The following is a 6,821-nucleotide window of genomic DNA, read 5'->3' as shown; positions in this document are numbered from 1 at the left end:
GACAGAAAGAGTAATATTTATATTGTATTTAATTAAAAAAAATTAACATATGACCTTCACATGTTAAAGAATAAAGAGATAAATGTCAAAACATTTTTTTAGAATTTATAAATTTAACTTTTAAATATTAACTTTTGGTGAATTCTTCGATAAATATTTATTTAAATATGTATTAGTACACTTGTTGAGTTGGACAATTGTGATAGGTTCACAAATAGTGTCTATTAATTTCTTTTATATTAAATACTATTTGTGAATCTATTAGAAAATTTTCCACCTCAACAGTATATTGGTAAATGTTTAAATAAGATTTGTATCATTCACCTTAAATTTTTCATATTATGCGAAGTTTTAATATTTAATTTGAATCTTATATGTGTTTTTGTAACATCCAGATTTAATTAATAAAAGAATATTAATTAGAGAAGATTGTTAGAGACTATTTTGGCATAAGTGATTATATAAAGAGGGAAGATTTAATGGACACAAGCTTATTTGGTAGTAAGTGGAAGGACAAAATAGACATTATACTCTAAATGTATGTGATAGTACTATCTATTATTTATATGTTTGGGAGTTTTTTCTCATGAAAACTTTCCTATGTGGTATTCTCTTGCTTAGCGAACTTTGTTTTCATCCTACATGGTATCTTCTCAAGCATCAGTTGCATATGTGTCATTTGTTTACAACTTTTTGAGTTTTATGTTCACAATTTTGGTAGTTTTTGATCTTCTTATCACATTTAAAACTCCTTAAAACTCCTATTTAAGTTTTTCTTTTAATTTTAATTCTCTTTGTTTATAGGTTTCCTATGTGTCAACCTATTAGAGACTACACATATCCAACCAACTCATAGTATTTATTTTGCTCGATTATAAATATAGAAATTGATCAATCAGGTTTTATGAACAAATGTCTATATATTAATATTTTGATACAATTGAAATTTTACATATGGAAACTTTTGATTATTGACCAACTCATTTTTAGAATATATATTGATTAAATTAAATCAATGCTGAAATGTATGGAAATTTCAAAAATTAAGGACCAAAAATCTACTATAGTTTCTATATATACGGGTCAACATGTAAGAGTGAGAGTCATTGAGTGTCTCAGCGCCCCTTCTCTATTTTCTCTTCTCACCTTCACTACTCTTCTTTTTTTTTTTGACAGAATCACTACCTTTTTTTTTTTTTTTACCGTAACAATCTTAACTCATTTCATTAATCAAAATAGTTTCAATACAGGATGGTATATAATCAAAGTCTTGGCGACTAGCAAAGGACAACGCCGCTCTTGCTAACAAGTGAGCAACATTGTTGGCTTGTCTCCTGATAAAACTTATCCTAAAGTTTTGTAATAAACGTAAAGAAGTTTTGCACACGTCTAACATAGCACCAAATTCTGTACGTAGATTTAGTTTACCGCTAATGCCATCTACCACTACTTTGCAATCTAGTTCTATAACAACATTAGCAACGCCTAAATTTCGTAACCAAGAAATAGCTGCTTTCAATCCCCATGCCTCTGCTTCGTATGGAAGTGGATTGCCATAACTCCATGTTGTTTGAGCACGGATGAAATTTCCTTTGTCATCTCTTAAACACATACCCGCACCGAAACAGTTTTGCTCCTTAAATATCGCTGCGTCGACATTACATTTAAGCATACCTTGCACCGGAGGTGTCCATATTACATGTACGGCTGATGCACTAGCGCTGACACTGCTTTCCTCCCTTGGAACATTTCTCGCTGCTACTGTATGTGGCAAAATAGCAGTGCTGGTCTGCTGTTTTTGATGAGATATTTGAGCTGTTTTCCATTGGTAAATGATGTCGGTTGCTAGTTGTAAAGAGACTGATGGACGCAGTTCAATATCCTCCCATATCTTTTGATTTCTTCTCTTCCAGATACACCAGAAGGCAGCAACAAACAAGATAATATTATGTTGTGACAATAGTTCTAATAGAGAGAAAAATAAAGAAACAAAACCTTCAGCCGATTCAAACATGCCTTCAATTAAAGACCATAGCCCCGCTTCCTCCCAAATTTCTTGTGCCTTCACACAACCAAAGAAAACATGCCAATCATTCTCAAAATTATTTTGACAATAAGCACAAGTATGAGGACAATTTACACCCTTCCGTTGGAGTCGATATCTTGTCGGTAGACATCCTCTCGCCGCTCTCCAAAGAAACACCTTCATTTTTTGTGGAATTTTTAATCCCCAAATTTTTCCCCAATTTCCTTCAACTCTCAAACCCGTATTATCCACAAGATTTTCCATCGTGTAATAATAAGCCAATTTGACGCTATACTCATCATTTCTTGAATGCTTCCAACTAGGCACATCTTCTTGCATGTCACCAAACAAAAGAGTACTTAAAATACATTGAGCATCTCTCTCATTGAAAGAGTCCATAATTAAGCTCCTTCTCCACTCTCTACCACCCTCCTCTATCAAATCATTAACACACATGTCCTCCCTTCCTAGTATCATGGGAGTTGTAACATAAGAGTCCGCTCCATCTCTTAACCAAGCATCACGCCAAACTCTAATATTCTTTCCATCTCCCAACCGCCATCTAATGCCTCCCTTGACAATTACCTGTGAAGTGTGGATACTACGCCATATAAAACTTGGATTATGGCCCAAATTGGCCCCAAAAAAATTCCCTCTTGGATAATATCTAGCTTTGAAAATTCTTGCCACTATAGTATCATGGTTGGTTGCTAATTTCCAACCTTGCTTCCCTAGCATAGCCAAGTTGAATCCATATAGATGTCGGAATCCCATACCGCCATGTTCCTTCCGCATTGTTAACTTGTCCCAACTCAACCAATTGATGCCTCTTCCATTGTTCCGATTTGATCCCCACCAAAATGAGTTTAGCATTCATTGAATCTCTTCACCTAGAGTTGTCGGGAGAAGAAAAACACTCATGCAATATGTTGGTATAGATTGAGCCACCGATTTGATTAAGACTTCTCTTCCTGCCTTTGACAAGTGTTTGCCTGACCAGTTCTGAATGCGTTGCCAGATGCGATCCCTGATGTAATTAAATATAGCCTTCTTTTTTCTACCCACCATAGATGGTAGGCCAAGATATTTATTTGACCCCGTGCTTTCAATTACCTGCAAAATATTTTGCACTTTCTCCTTCAATTCACCTGATGTATTTTTGCTGAAAAAAATCTCTGACTTTTGCATGTTGATAGCCTGGCCTGATGCTTCCTCATATTTTTTAAGAGCTTCTACCAATACGGTAGCTTCTATTTCTTCAGCCCTGCAGAATAAAAAACAATCATCGGCAAATAAAAGGTGAGTTAGTATTGGTGATCCCCTACAAACTTTCACCCCGTGAATTTCTCCACGAGATTCTAGTCTTTTTAGTAGGACCGAAAGACCTTCTGCACATATGATGAAAAGATAAGGAGATAAAGGATCCCCTTGTCGGAGTCCTCTACCCGGTGTTTGCAAACCAACCCTCTCTCCATTAACTTGCACATGATACTGCACACTTTCCATACACAATCCCATCCAATTGACCCATTTCTCATGATAGCCCATCATCCTCATCATGTTTTTCACATATCCCCAATTGACTCTATCATAAGCCTTACTGATATCAATTTTCAAGGCCACCTCTCCTACTCGTCCCCTCGATTTACACTTCATATGATGCAAAATTTCAGAAGCTACCATCACATTATCAATTATGGATCGATTTTCTACAAAAGCTGATTGTTCTTGAGAAATGCATTTTGGTAATAACAATTTCAATCTATTCGCCAACACCTTTGAAATAATTTTATAGAGAACATTACATAAAGAAATTGGCCTAAAATCCTTCATGGTGACAGGATTGTCTTTCTTTGGAATAAGCACAATGTTTGTTTCTACAACTTGCAAGGGAAAAGCACCTTGCTCCAACCACATAACCCCTGTCCTAAAAATTTCATCCCCGCTAATATCCCAAAATCTTTTATAAAATGCCGGGTTGAAACCATTTGGACCCGGTGATTTATCTGAATTCATTTGGAACAAAGCTATTTTAAATTCTTCCTTCACAAACGGGGCCATCAACATATCATTATCTTGTTCGTTGATTGTTCGAGGCACATAATTTAAGATAGATTTTGAAGTACTTGTGTTGTTGCTAAATAAAGTATCAAAATAATTTTTTGCAACGTTGCACAAGTCCTCTTTCTAGTGCTTGCCATCGCATGAAAAAATTTGGTATTTGAGTCATCGTCTTGTAGCCAATGGACCTTTGCTCTTTGTCTCCAAAATGCATCTTCTTGGGATAGTAAGAGACTCATCTTATTTCGTGTGGTTGTGTACTCCTAATGGAAAGCTTCATCCTCCCTCAAAGCTTCAAGTTCAACTCGGCATTGATCGATGTCCTTTTTGAAACGTAACCGCATTTGTTTTCCCCATCTTTCAAGATCCTCCCTACATTGATTTAATTTTTCCAACACCTCTAGTTCCTCGTCGCGCCTCCAAGAGCTAGTAACAACATTCTGAAGTTCATTCTCCTTCAACCATGCATTCTCAAAACGGAAAGATCTCTTCACATTTCTATTATCACGATCAATCAAACTTAATAGAATAGATGAGTGATCAGACCTATCTGCTATTAAATTTGATAATTTGGAGTTTGGGAATAAATCAATCCATCTCTGTGTAGCCATCGCCCTGTCCAATTTCTCCTCCACTATGTCAGGCTTCCCCCTACGTCGTATCCAAGTGAACGGATATCCTTGTAGTGGGATATCAATAAGATTACAATCTTGTATTGCTTCTCGGAAACCACGAATTCTCCAAGGTGGATGGTCAACCCTGCTTCTCTTCTCTTCATTTGAAAGAATATCATTAAAATCTCCCATGATACACCATGGAAGGGAGTTGTCTTGTGCCAGAGTTCGTAAAAGGTCCCACGAATCTCTTCTTCTCTCACCGTCCGGGATTCCATAGAAACCCGTAAACCGCCAAGTTGGAATTTGTTGATGACGAATTTCCATGTTGATAAAATAGGTTGAATAGTTGATCAAGTGTCCTTCGAAAGGGGATTTCCAAAGACAAGCTAGACCTCCACTTCGTCCAATTTTATCGACAGCAAAAGATCCGTCAAAGCCCAAACGAACACGTACTTCCTCTATTTTATTTGCATGAACAAGAGTTTCACATAGAAAAATGACATCCGGTTTATACTTCCGAACGAGGTCACGTAAGGTAGGAACTGCACTCGGGTTGCCCAGGCCCCGACAGTTCCAACTGAGAATACTCATTTTTCCCGGCAGGCCTGCTTGCCAGGACCCGCCGATAAAAAAATTTGCGTTTGAGAACCATCCATGTCAGCTGCCACGTGTACTCCATGATTCTTGGTGGCTTCTACCCTTTCATTTGCATCTACCATCATCCTCTCTTCTCCTTCAATGTTGCTGACTTGGCGTGGTAAATGTGAATTAGTAATTTTCCGTTTTTTCTCCTCAATAATTATGTCAGAATCATAACCTTCCTCATTTACTCCCTTACTACATTCCTCCATCTCTCCTAATGATGTAGCCGCCCCCCATTAACTTCCTCAATTATTTTTTGTTTGTTATGTTTTGGAATTAAAGTGGAAGGATTCCTTATTAATTCTGCTAGTAAATTTTTTGAAACCTCCTTTCCCCTTTCTGCAGCATTCAAAGTGGCCTTTGATGAGCCATTAATGTCTAAACTTGTCTGTCTCTCTCCTTGATCAGGGGTTTTCCAATTTTGCCCTTCCTCCCTCAGCCACCTACCTCCTCCACCGTCCCTAGGCTTCTTTGTCTCCACCCTCACCTCCGGTCCCCAGTTTCTGGTTCCATCGTCCACCTCCGCTGAATAAAGTATATCACAGGTATCATCGGTATGGCCTAGTAGTCCGCAATAGTAACAAAACATAGCCTTTCACTACTTTTTTTTCTATCTATTGCTATTGTTGGTTTTTTTTTTTAAATAAAAAATCTATTGCTATTGTTGGTTATTTCTTATTTATTTGTTCAATATAATTTTTGTTGCTCTCAAGTGGAATGAAATCTAAATTTTATTTGTTTTTCTTTGCAGGTATTTTGTTTATTTGTGTTAGGTTACAATAAGAGGATTCAACATAAAAAAAAGAAATCATTTTCTTCTCTAAAGTCAATAATATTTTGTAAACTTATTTTTTTTTGGTAGAAATTGTAAACTTCTTTTTAAGAAGCCAAAATATTATTCATCTATCTTTGTAACTTTTATTTACTATTTGGATTCTTGCAGAGACTGATGAAGATGACTACGAGGGATAAATAACATGTGGATTGGGAACAGAGGAGTGAATAAAATATTCAAGTTTAATTCTACAATCAGAAAATTGCACTAATTTTGAGTTATAATTCTTTATTTGCAGGTCCATATACGGAAGAACAACATTGTTTGTTATTCAAATTATGATTAAGTATTATCAATTGATGTTAGAGTTTTAAGTATTTATTTATATTTTTTATATTTTATTGTCATTTTTTTTAATCATATGTTTACTTATTAAAAAAGAATTGTTGTTCATATTATTTTTTATTGGATTTAAATCATGCTTATAAATGTTTTTTTACTATTATTTATAAATAAATGTTGTACTCTATTTTTTTACTCATTATTTTTTTATTTGTCTAATTTTTCATGTGATATTTAACAAATACACTGATAAAATAATAGAAACTCCTCGAATGACTATACTATAGAATGAATTGGAAAAATGTGGAATTGAGAAATTGATACGCTTAAAAAAAATTATTCTTAAACTTCATACTTA

The sequence above is a fragment of the Trifolium pratense genome, linkage group LG7 (assembly GCF_020283565.1).
Source record: "Trifolium pratense cultivar HEN17-A07 linkage group LG7, ARS_RC_1.1, whole genome shotgun sequence".
Lineage (NCBI taxonomy): Eukaryota > Viridiplantae > Streptophyta > Magnoliopsida > Fabales > Fabaceae > Trifolium > Trifolium pratense.
This window is presented reverse-complemented; position numbering follows the sequence as displayed.